The 11,362-nt window shown below is 37.7% G+C and overlaps 1 non-coding gene and 1 pseudogene across 1 annotated transcript; one reads left to right on the top strand and one right to left on the bottom strand.

The window, feature by feature from the left end:
- Positions 1-7,570: 7,570 nt before the first annotated feature.
- Positions 7,571-7,637, top strand: LOC123637511 (annotated as a pseudogene).
- LOC123637561 lies at positions 7,638-7,744 on the bottom strand. The gene has a single exon (XR_006734929.1). It is a non-coding gene; the product is annotated as a U6 spliceosomal RNA (small nuclear RNA).
- Between the last annotated feature and the right edge of the window lie 3,618 nt (positions 7,745-11,362).

Below are 11,362 nucleotides of genomic sequence, written 5' to 3'. Positions count from 1 at the left end.
GAGGTTGCTGTGAGCTAGGATAACGCCACGGCACTCACTCTAGCCCGGGCAACAGACCAAGACTCTGTCTCTAAAAAAAAAAAAAAATGAAATGCTAAGGGGACTGAAGTCTGTCTAGGCTTCGATAGAGAGAAGGTCAGGGAGGTGGTGGGGAAGCTACACCAAGTACTTAATTTTTAATAATGTGAGGAACCCTACCCTTAACATTTCTTTTTTTTCTGGCTGCAAAAATTCAAAGGATACAAAAATGTGTATTTTACAAGCAAATGTTCCCTATAATCCCACACAGACCTGAATCAGAGATGGCCACTGTTAACAACAGGATGTGTACTATTTCAAAAAATTTTTCCAGACTTTTCTAACATTTTCATATTATTTTACAAACATGAGATTATATTATTACATATATTTTTATAACTGTTCTGAAACTTATGCTCTCTTAATAATACTCTTGGATGTCTTTCCAAATCAGTTCATATAATTTTTTAAACCCAGCATAGTTTTCCACAGTAGGGATATACAATAAATTATTTAACCAATATCCTATTGATGGGCTCTTGGGTCATTTCCAAGTTTTTACTTATGTAAATACTGTTTCAATTAATAAAACTTTATACACATGCCTTTGCACACATGTGCGAGTATATCTATAGGGTAAATTTCTTAAAGTGGAATTGTTTGATCAACCAAGAACCTGTGAAATATTGATGGGACCTTCGAAATTATCTTCCAAAAAGGTTGTACTGTTAATAGTTTATACCCCTGCCTACAGTGTATGAGACCACTTCCTTCTTCACACTCATTCAGACAATAGGTATTAATGTTTTTTCTCCATTATATTTGTTTATTACATGTAGAAACATGCTAATTTTCATATGACTCACCACCTTGAATTGTTTAGTTTTTTCCTAATTCTAAGAGTGTGGCTGGCTGTGGTGGCACACACCTGTAGTCCCAGCTATTCAGGAGGCTGGGGTGGGAGGATTGCTTGAGCCAAGAAGTTCGAGGCTACAGTGTGTTATGATTATGCCTGTGAATAGCCACTGTACTCTAGCCTGGGCAACATACTGAGATCCTGCCTTTAAATTCAAAAAAAAAAAGGAAAATATGCCAAATAGGTGTTCGAATTTTGCCTTGTTTCCTTCAGTGGGCAGTTGCCCAGATGAGTCGCTCTGCTCATCTGGCTCTGCTTGTGCCCAAATGAACTATGTAGGACACTGGCAGTTATCCACCTTTTAAATTTTTCCTAATTAGAAAGGAGAAACTTAGCATCTTCTTGTTTTAAAATTAAAATTTAAAATTCTGTGGTAACTAATGCGAATGAACATGTTTAGCATTTACTAACTGTTTTTTTTTTTTTATTTTGGAAACAGAGTCATGCTCTGTTGCTGGGCTAGAGTGCAGTGGCTCACAGCAACCTCAAATTCCTGGGCTCAAGAGATCCTTCTGCCTCAGTCTCCCAAGTAGCTGGGACTACAGGTGTGTGCTACCACGCCCAGCTAATTTTTCTGTTTTTAGTAGAGATGGGGTCTCTTGCTCAGGCTGGTCTCAAACTCCTGAGTTCAAGCAATCCTCCCATCTCAGCCTCTCAGAGTGCTAGGATTACCGGCACGAGCCAACTTGCCCAGTCCTTTTTTTTCCTTTTTTTTAAAAACCATTTATCTTTCTCTGAGAATGGCTGGTTCATGTTTTTGCTTATTTTTCCATTGGGTTTTTCACCTTTGTCTTCTTTTTTCTTTTTCTTTTTTTTTGAGACAAGGTCTTGCTCTGTTGCCCAGGCTGGAGTGCAGTGGCGTGATCATAGCAACTTCCAACTCCTAAACTCAAGCGATCCTCCTGCCTCAGCCTCCCAGAGTGCTGGGATTGATTATAGGCGTGAGCCACCATTCCTGCCCCTTACTTGAGTTATAGGAGTTCTCTTTTTTGAGACAGAGTCTTACTCTGTTGCCCAGGCTAGAGTGCTGTGGCATCAGCCTATCTTACAGCAACCTCAAACTCCTGGGCTCAAGCAATCCTACTGCCTCAGCCTCCCAAGTAGCTGGAACTACAGGCATATGCCACCATGCCCGGCTAATTTTTTCTATATATTTTTAGTTGTCCAGCTAATTTCTTTCTATTTTTAGTAGAGACGGGGTCTCGCTCTTGCTCAGGCTGGTCTCAAACTCCTGACCTCAAGCAATCCTCCCACCTTGGCCTCCCAGAGTGCTGGGATTACAGGCAGAGTTCTTTGTATATTATATTAGTGACGCTATTAGCCTTTAGCCTATCACAAGTGTTGCAAATATTTCCCCCCCAATTTAACATATGCCTTTTAATTTTGTCTGGTAACATTTGCCTTAGTGAAGTTTAATCAAATGTCTTTCCTTTTTGGTATCTATGTTTTTTTAATATCATCCTTAGGAAGACTAAGCACTTCATTTTTTATTTTTAAATTTTTTAGAATTTTAATTGTGGAAAACACATATACAATTTACCAACTTAACCATTTTTAAATGTCCAGTTGTGTAGTGTTAAGCATATTCACATTGTTGTATAACTAATCTCCAGAACTTCTCCATCTTGCAAAACTGAAACTCAGTATCCAATTAAACAACAACTCCCCATTCTCTCCTCTCCCCAGCCCCTGGTAACCATCCTTCTACTTTCTGTCTCTATGAATCTGAAAACTCTGGGTACCTCATATAAGTAGAATTATACAGTATTTGTCTTTTTGTGACTGGCTTATTTCAGGTAGCATAATGTCCTCAAGGTTCATCCTTTAAATTTCCTTCCTTTTTAAAACTGAATAATATTTCATTGTTTGTATGTACCACATTGTTTATTCATTTATTGGTTGAAGGACACTCAAATTCCTTTCACTTCTCGGCTATTGTGAATAACACTGCTATGAACCTGGGAGTACAAATAGCTCTTTGAGACTCTGCTTTTACTCCATGCAATGGCCAGATCATAGCTCCCTGCAGCCTCCAACTCCTGGGCTTAATCAATCCTCCTGCCTCAGCCTCCCCAGTAGCTGGGATTACTGCCACGCTCCACCACACCCGGCTAATTGTTTTGTAAAGTATTTTGTAGAGACAAGGTCTCGTTATGTTGCCCAGGCTGGTCTTGAACTCTTGGCCTCAAGCCATCCTCCTGCCTCAGCCTGCCAAAGTGCTGGGGGATTACAGGCGCAAGTCTGTATTTTTAATTTTCTGAAGAACTGCCATATTGTTTTCCACAGAGCCTGCACCATTTTACATTTCCACCAACAGTGCACAAAGATTTCAGTTTCTCCACATCCTGAACTAGCATGTGTCATTTTGGTTTTTTTTTCATAGTAGACATCCTAAAGAGTGTGAGTCATCCTCATTGTATATATTTTTTTAATTAAATAGACCTTATTTTTTAGAGTAGTTTTAGGTTCACAGAAACACTGAGCAGAAATTTCAGAGTTTCCACATACCCTCTAATCCCCACAAACGCTCAGCCTCTCCCACTATTAACATCCTGCACAAAGTGGTACGTTTGTTACGATTGATGAACCGACATTGAGACATCATTATCACCTAACGTCTATAGATTATATTAGGGTTCACTCTGGTGTTGTACCTTCTATCAGTTTTGACAAATGTATAATGACACGTATCCACACTGATACTGTGGTATCATACAGAGTAGTTTCACTGCCCTAAAAATCCTCTGTGTTCTGCCTATTCATCCCTTTCTCACCCCAACCCTTGACAACCACTGAGCTTTTTACTGTCTCAGTAGTTTTGCCTTTTCCAGGATATCTTATAATTGGAATCGTACAGTATGTAGCCTTTTCAGGTTGGCTTCTTTTATTTAGTAATAGATATTTAAGTTTTCTCGCCATTTTTTTTTTTAATGGTTTGATAGCTGATTTCTTTTTAGTGCTGAATGATGTTCCCTTGTCTGGATGTAGCACAGTTTATTTACCCATTTACCTACTGAAGGACATTTTGGTTGCTTCCAAGTTTGGGCAATTATGAATAAAGCTGCTCTAAACATCCTTGTGCAGGTTTCTGTGTGGGCATAAGTTCTCAAATCATGAAAGTAAATATCAACGCGTGCAATTACGCGTGCAATTGCTGGATCTTCTAGTAATAACATGTTTAGTTTTATAAGAAACTTCTAAATTGTCTTCCAAAGTGGCTGTACCAGTTGGCATTCCCACCAGCAATGAGTTCCTGTTGCTCCATATCCTTGTGGTTTTGATTTGCATTTGAGCACTTCTTCTTAACATAACAATGTCTCCTCTCTGACAACTGTTCATGTTTCAATTTCTTTTCTTTTTTTTGTTTTTTTGAGACAAAGTCTCGCTCTGTTGCCTGGGGCCAGAGTGCAGTGGTGTCAGCCTAGCTCATAGCAACCTCAAACTCCTGGGCTCAAGCAATCTTCCTGCCTCAGCCTCCCAAGTAGCTGAGACTACAGGCATGAGCCACCATGCCTGGCTAATTTTTTTCTCTATATATTTTTAGTTATCCAGATAATTTATTTCTATTTTCAGGAGAGACGGGGTCTCGCTCTTGCTCAGGCTGGTCTCCAACTTCTGAGCTCAAGAGATCCTCCCGCCTCAGCCTCCCAGAGTGCTAGGATTACAGGCGTGAGCCACTGCGCCCAGCCTCAATTTCTTTAAGAGAAGAAAATAACAAATGTTTATTCAGATACTCTTTAAAATGAATTTTTGTCATTTTATTTCTGGCAAAGTAGAAATTTATTTTCTTGTGATCTAAAAGGAATACCCATTTTAAAAAAATTCAGGAATAAAAAGTATATAGAAAATAAAAATCTCCACCATCCCGATAACCACTATGAACCAAAAATCTTTCCAGAAATTTCAGCATATGTACATATTTAGAAAAATACTTTCATACTGTACACACTGTTTTATGTACTACATACTTTATTTTACTCTTGATTACCTTTCATTTACCACTAGAATATCAGCTCCAGGAGGGAAGTAATTTCTTTTCTCTTTTGCTAACTGCAGTATACCCTGTGCCTAGAGGAGAGTCTGATATATGTAGGCACTCAATCAACATCCATTAAATAAGTAAATAAATAAATCCCACTTTTATCCCATAACAAAACGTCTTGGAATTTCTTTCTTCTGTGCCCATAAATATAGATTTTCATCATCATCTGTTTTATTGGCTGTGTATATTTCAATGTGTTTATTGAGCTAGTGCTTTACTGATTGGCCATGTAAGTGGTTTCTTATTTGTCATTATTATAAACAATACTGTGACGAATATGCACTTACACGTTTGTGCACCTGTGGGATTATCTCCTTAGATTCAGTTCAAAAAGAAAAGTTCCTTTGTCAAATAGAACACACATTTAGAAAATGATTGCAATTTATTCTCCCGTTCAGGTACAAGAGTACTCATTTTCATTTTCTACAACCTAGTTATAATAGAAAGGATAAAATTTTTTAATTTTTTCAGTCTAATCGGTAAACAAAAATGTTCTGCTGGGTTTTAATTTGCATTTGGTTATTAGTGAGTTAAATATTTTTTTTTGTTTATTGTTCCTTTGTGTATCTTCTTTTCTGAATTCCCTATTTGTGCTTTTGTAGTAGGTTGCTTAATCCTTTCTTATTGATTTGCAGTAGCTGTTAAAGACATTAATTAACCTTCTCTATGTCATGAATGTTGCATATATTTCTAGTGTGTCATTTCTTTTCAAATTATATTCATGGTATCTTTTGCCAAACGGAAATTTTATTTAAATTTTTTTTTAAATTGAAGGATAACATACATAAAGTGCATCACCAATTTTAAGTGCTCAATGAGTCTTTTAAAAAAGATGTGTCTATTTGAGGTTTGTATGTTTGGAATACATACAGACAGTAAAATGATTACTATAGTGAAGCAAATGAACATGTCTATCATCTCACATAGTTACTTTTTTGTGACAAGAGCAGCTCAACTCTAATTATTTAACAAAAATCCCTAATATGATACAATTTTATTAACTGTAGTCCTCATGTTGTATATTAGATCTCTAGACTTGTTCACTGTACATATCTGCTACTTTGTATCCTTTGACCTTATCTCTCCATTTCCTCCCTCCCCACCACTGTTTCAACCACTACCCTAATCAGGTTTCCAAGGTAACTTCTTAATATCAATAATCCTACCAAGGTAAATAACCCTGATAAAGTAAGTTTTAACTCTTTTCTTTTTAGAGACAGAATCTCGTTCTATCTCCCAGGCTGGAGTGCAGTGGCGTCATCATAGCTCACCAGCCTCGAATGCCCGGGCTCAAGCAATCCTCCCGCATTAGCCTCCTGAGTATTCTTCTATTTTTTGTAGAGATGGGGGTCTCCCTATGTTGCCCAGGCTGGTCCTGAACTCTTGGCCTCAAGCAATCCTCCTGCCTCAGCCTCCCAAAATGTGGGATTACAGGCGTGAGCCACTGCACCCAGCTCTTAACTCAACGTAATAGTATCTGTCTTATCCTTCATGGTGTCTACCTTTGTCATGTCTGGGAAATGCCATGTTGAGGAAAGCATTCCCCAACTCCTAGTTGTGTAAATATTCACTGCATTTTACTTTGTCACTTTCATTATTTCTTTTGTTATATTGAAATCTTTAACCCAGCTAAAATTTATTCTAATGTAAACTATAAAATAGGGATCAAATTCCCCTCTCTCCTCTGTCCCCCAAGGACTACCACCCAACATCATTTATTAACTATTCAACACCATTTATGTATTAACTATGCAACACTATTTCCATGATTTGAAATATTTCCTCTTCCTATACTCTGCTCTTTTCCTTTATTTTTCTATTTATTGCTATACCATTATCTCCTCATTTTAATTTATTTTATTTTATTTATTTATTTTTTTTGAGACAGAGTCTCACTCTTTTGCCCGGGCTAGAGTGAGTGCTGTGGCGTCAGCCTAGCTCATAGCAACCTCAGACTCCTGGGCTTAAGCGATCCTACTGCCTCAGCCTCCTGAGTAGCTGGGACTACAGGCATGCGCCACCATGCCCAGCTAAGTTTTTCTCTCTATATATGTTTTTAGCTGTCCGTATAATTTCTTTTTCTATTTTTAGTAGAGACGGGGTCTCGCTCTTGCTCAGGCTGGCCTCGAACTCCTGACCTTGAGCGATCCACCCGCCTCGGCCTCCCAGAGTGCTAGGATTACAGGCGTGAGCCACCGTACCCGGCCCATTATCTCCTCATTTTAAATATAGTTTTAGGTTTTAATATCAACTGAAGTAAATATTGCATCTTCATTCTCTTTCAAACATTACTTGGTTATTATTACTTACTTATTCTCCCAGAACATCTTTACATTCATTATGATTTTAATTGGAATTACACTGAATGCATGTGTTGATTTGGAAAATGTTTATATATTTACATGATATGTTTTTCCATTTATTTAAAAATTTCTTTCTGGGAGGCAGCCGCGGGCGCCACTGCAGGCCGTTTCTCCCCGGCCCCCGGCCTGTGGTAGGGCCTGGCCCGGTCCCTGCAAAAAAATGGAAAAAAAAAAAAAAAAAGAAAAAAGTTTTCTGTTCCTCAATAACAGCTCAAAGTTTTCATCATATATATAAATTCTCGGCCTTTTGGCTAAGATCAAGTGTAGTATCTGTTCCTTTTTTTTTTTTTTAATTTTTTTTCCTTTTTTTTTTTTTAAATGATTTTATGTCATCCTTGCACAGGGGCCATGCTAATCTTCTCTGTATCGTTCCAATTTTAGTATATGTGCTGCCGAAGCGAGCACTAGTATCTGTTCTTATCAGTTTAATACCTGATAAAAATTTTTAAAGAAGTTAAAAAATTTTTTAAAGTTGTCATCATATAGATCCTGCACATTTTTATTTTTTTAACCTAGGTTTTGATATTTTTGTTACTACTATATTAACATTTTTGGTTATTTTTCTAACTAATTATTACTGGTATATAGGAAATATATATATTTTATTATCTATACATATAACATGTTATTGTACACATGTACCTAGTCATTTTACTAAACTCTCATTAGTGTGAAGTTTTCCTTTTTTAGGCAGACAACATCTGAAAATAATATTTATTTCAACCAATATTTCTACCGTTATTTTATTTTGATTACACTATTAAGAACTTTCAGGACAATGTTTAATGTTTTGCTCTTACAACTTGTCTTTAATGAGAATGCCTCCAGTTCAGTGTTCTTAACCCATCCCCACAACCTCTACAAATTCAAATTTATTATACCTGAGGTGGGGTTAAGGCAACTGTGTTCTTTTAGTTACACATAATTTTGAAGCATGTTCTCATCCAATATACCATTGAGGACCCTACTCTAGTGTTTCTACATTAAATATTATGCAATATGATACACATTATTTTTCCCATTAAGGAAGTATTACACTATTCTAAATTTATTAAGAGTTATTAATTTAAAAGAGTTGGGTTTAATAAAATGTTTCTTAGCATCTCAGTGATCCTTTCTATAAGATAAAATATTTAAACATCACCTGTTTGAAGGCACCAGACAACTACCACAGCATTTAGGACATGAGAGGTGAGGTTTCTACATGAGGAAGAGAATTCATTTGGGTAACCCTGACATTTTATGCCATTTTCCTTGAGACATCTTTTAATATTTAAGCCATAAATTTAAGGGCCATAAATCAAGAAGTTGAGCAAGAAGCAGTGACTAAGATACTGAGAAGCTAATCAGAACTTTTGGCAGACTCACGGGGCTAGGGAGAAAAATATTGGAGTTCAGGGCCCACTGTGGAGGAGGGACACTGTTAAAACACTCCAGGCTTTCCGCTGGGACCTGTGATAGTTAATTTTATGTGACAATTGGCTAGGCCACGGTACCCAGATATTTGGTCAAACAATCTAGATGTTTCTGTGAAGTTGTTTTTTAAAGATGAGATTAACATTTTAATTAGTAGGCTCTGAGTAAAGCATTACTCTCCATGATGTGGGTGGACCTCATTCAATCAGTTGACAGCCTCAATAGAAAAAGACTGACTTTCTTGGCAGAAGGAATTCTGCCAGCAGTTGCCTTTGAACTCAAACTGCACCTCTTTCCTGGGTCTCCTGGCCTACCCTGCAGATTTTCCATTTGCCAAGCCTCAACAAGCATGTGAACCAATTCCTTAAAATCTCTCTCTCACTGTTGTGTATATACATATATATATATATATACACATACATACACATATATGTATATTCTCACATACATATATACACACACATCCTCTTGGTTCTATTTCTTTGGTCAACCCTGACTAATACAGGACCCTTGAAAAACTGTCCTCTAGGAGTAAGGGCAACCAGAAATAAACCAGGCATTATAAAGACTGCATCCAGATTTGAATAACTTTAATTCTAGATTGGAATAAGGTGAGCTCTGCCTGCCTGCCAAAATCTAGAGTAAATCCTCTCTAGAGGAAGATAATATTATCAACAGCTCTACAATTTTTTGTCTGTAATATCTGGTGTTCAATAAAAAATTATTACAAGTACCAGGAAGTAGAACTGAGAGATATACCCTGTGAAAATTATCCTGAAAAATGAAGGTGAAATAAAGACATTTCCAGAGAAGCAAACACCATGATAATTCCACACCAGCAGACTTACCTTACAAAGAGTTTTTCAGGCAGAAGGAAAATTATTCCAACAAGAAGCACAGAAATACATGAAGGAAGAAGGAACAATAGAAAGGGTTAGCACATGTGTAAGTCCACATGAACATTAACTCCACAAAAGTAATAATGTCTTGTGGGGTTTAAACTACATGTAGAATTATAATGCATGATAAAAGTAACACTAAAGGTGAGGGGAGATAAAAGGAGTTTAAGTACTCTAAGATCTTTGCATTGTCTTGGAAGGAGAAAAGTTACTATTTTACATGAAATGTTAATAAGTCAAAGATGAATGTTATAATAGCTAGAGTAATTTCTATAAGAATGTGTAACTAATAAGCAAATAGAAGATAAAACAAATAGAATAAAAATACTCGATTAATCCAAAAGAAAGTAAAGAAAGATAAGACAGGTGGAAGAAATAGAAAACAAATTATAAGGTGGTAAATTTATACCCCAATATATTAGCATTATATTAAGTTTAAATTGATTAAATATTTCTATTTAAAGATAAAGATTATTGGGCTGGATATTTGATGATGTTAAATTGACAATATGCTGCTTATAAGAGATACACTTTAAATGTTAGCATACAGTAAAATTGAAAGCAAGAAGCACTGATCAGACAGAATAGATTTTAGGGCAAGCAGCAGTTCTAAAGATAAAGACAGGCCAGGCATGGTGGCTCACACCTGTAATCCGAGCACTCTGGGAGGCCGCGGCAGGAGGCTTGCTTGAGCTCAGGAGTTCGAGACCAGCCTGAGCAAGAGTGAGACCTCATCTCTACTAAAATAGAAAAAATTAACCAGACGTGGTGGCGCATGTCTGTAGTTCCAGCTACTGGGGAAACTGAGGCAGGAGGATTGCTTGAGTGCAGGAGTTTGAGGTTGGTGAGCTAGGTTGAAGTTGCTGTGAGCTAGGTTGATGCCAGGGCACTCTAGTCTAGGCAACAGAGTGAGACTTTGTCTCCCCACCCCCCAAAAAAGACCCTCCACCAGCAAAAAGATTATTTAAGACTCACCGTGGGCTCCAATGATCATTAGCATATTTTAGCAATACAGTATTTTTTTTTTTTTTTTTTTTTTTTTTTTTTGAGACAGAGTCTCACTCTGTTGCCCAGGCTAGAGTGAGTGCCGTGGCATCAGCCTAGCTCACAGCAACCTCAGACTCCTGGGCTTAAGCGATCCTACTGCCTCAGCCTCCCGAGTAGCTGGGACTACAGGCATGAGCCACCATGCCCGGCTAATTTTTTTTTTTTGTATATATATTTTTAGTTGGCCAGATAATTTCTTTCTAGTTTTAGTAGAGACGGGGTCTCACTCTTGCTCAGGCTGGTCTCGAACTCCTGACCTCGAGCGATCCACCCGCCTCGGCCTCCCAGAGCTAGGATTACAGGCGTGAGCCACCGCGCCCGGCCAGTATTTTCAAACTAAGGTATGTACATTGATTGTTTAGACATAATGCTATTGCACACTTGATAGACTACAGTATAGTGTAAACATAACTTTCATATGCATAGTGTAAACCAAAAAATTAGTGACTTGCTGTTATTGCAATATTTGCTTTATTGCAGTGGCCTTGGAACAACTGTACGGGTAGTATGCCTGTACAGCCCTCTCCACTTTCCACATTTTATGAGCCTTGGGCTGGCCTGGGAGGTTTCCCACAATCCAGGCTCCAATAACTGCACCTCTTCCCTTATTATTGGGCAGTTCCCTTCCCCCCACTCCCACACTTCCTGGCAAGCACTTGGA

Source organism: Lemur catta, chromosome 4, assembly GCF_020740605.2.
Source record: "Lemur catta isolate mLemCat1 chromosome 4, mLemCat1.pri, whole genome shotgun sequence".
Classification (NCBI taxonomy): domain Eukaryota; kingdom Metazoa; phylum Chordata; class Mammalia; order Primates; family Lemuridae; genus Lemur; species Lemur catta.
This window is presented reverse-complemented; position numbering and strand designations above follow the sequence as displayed.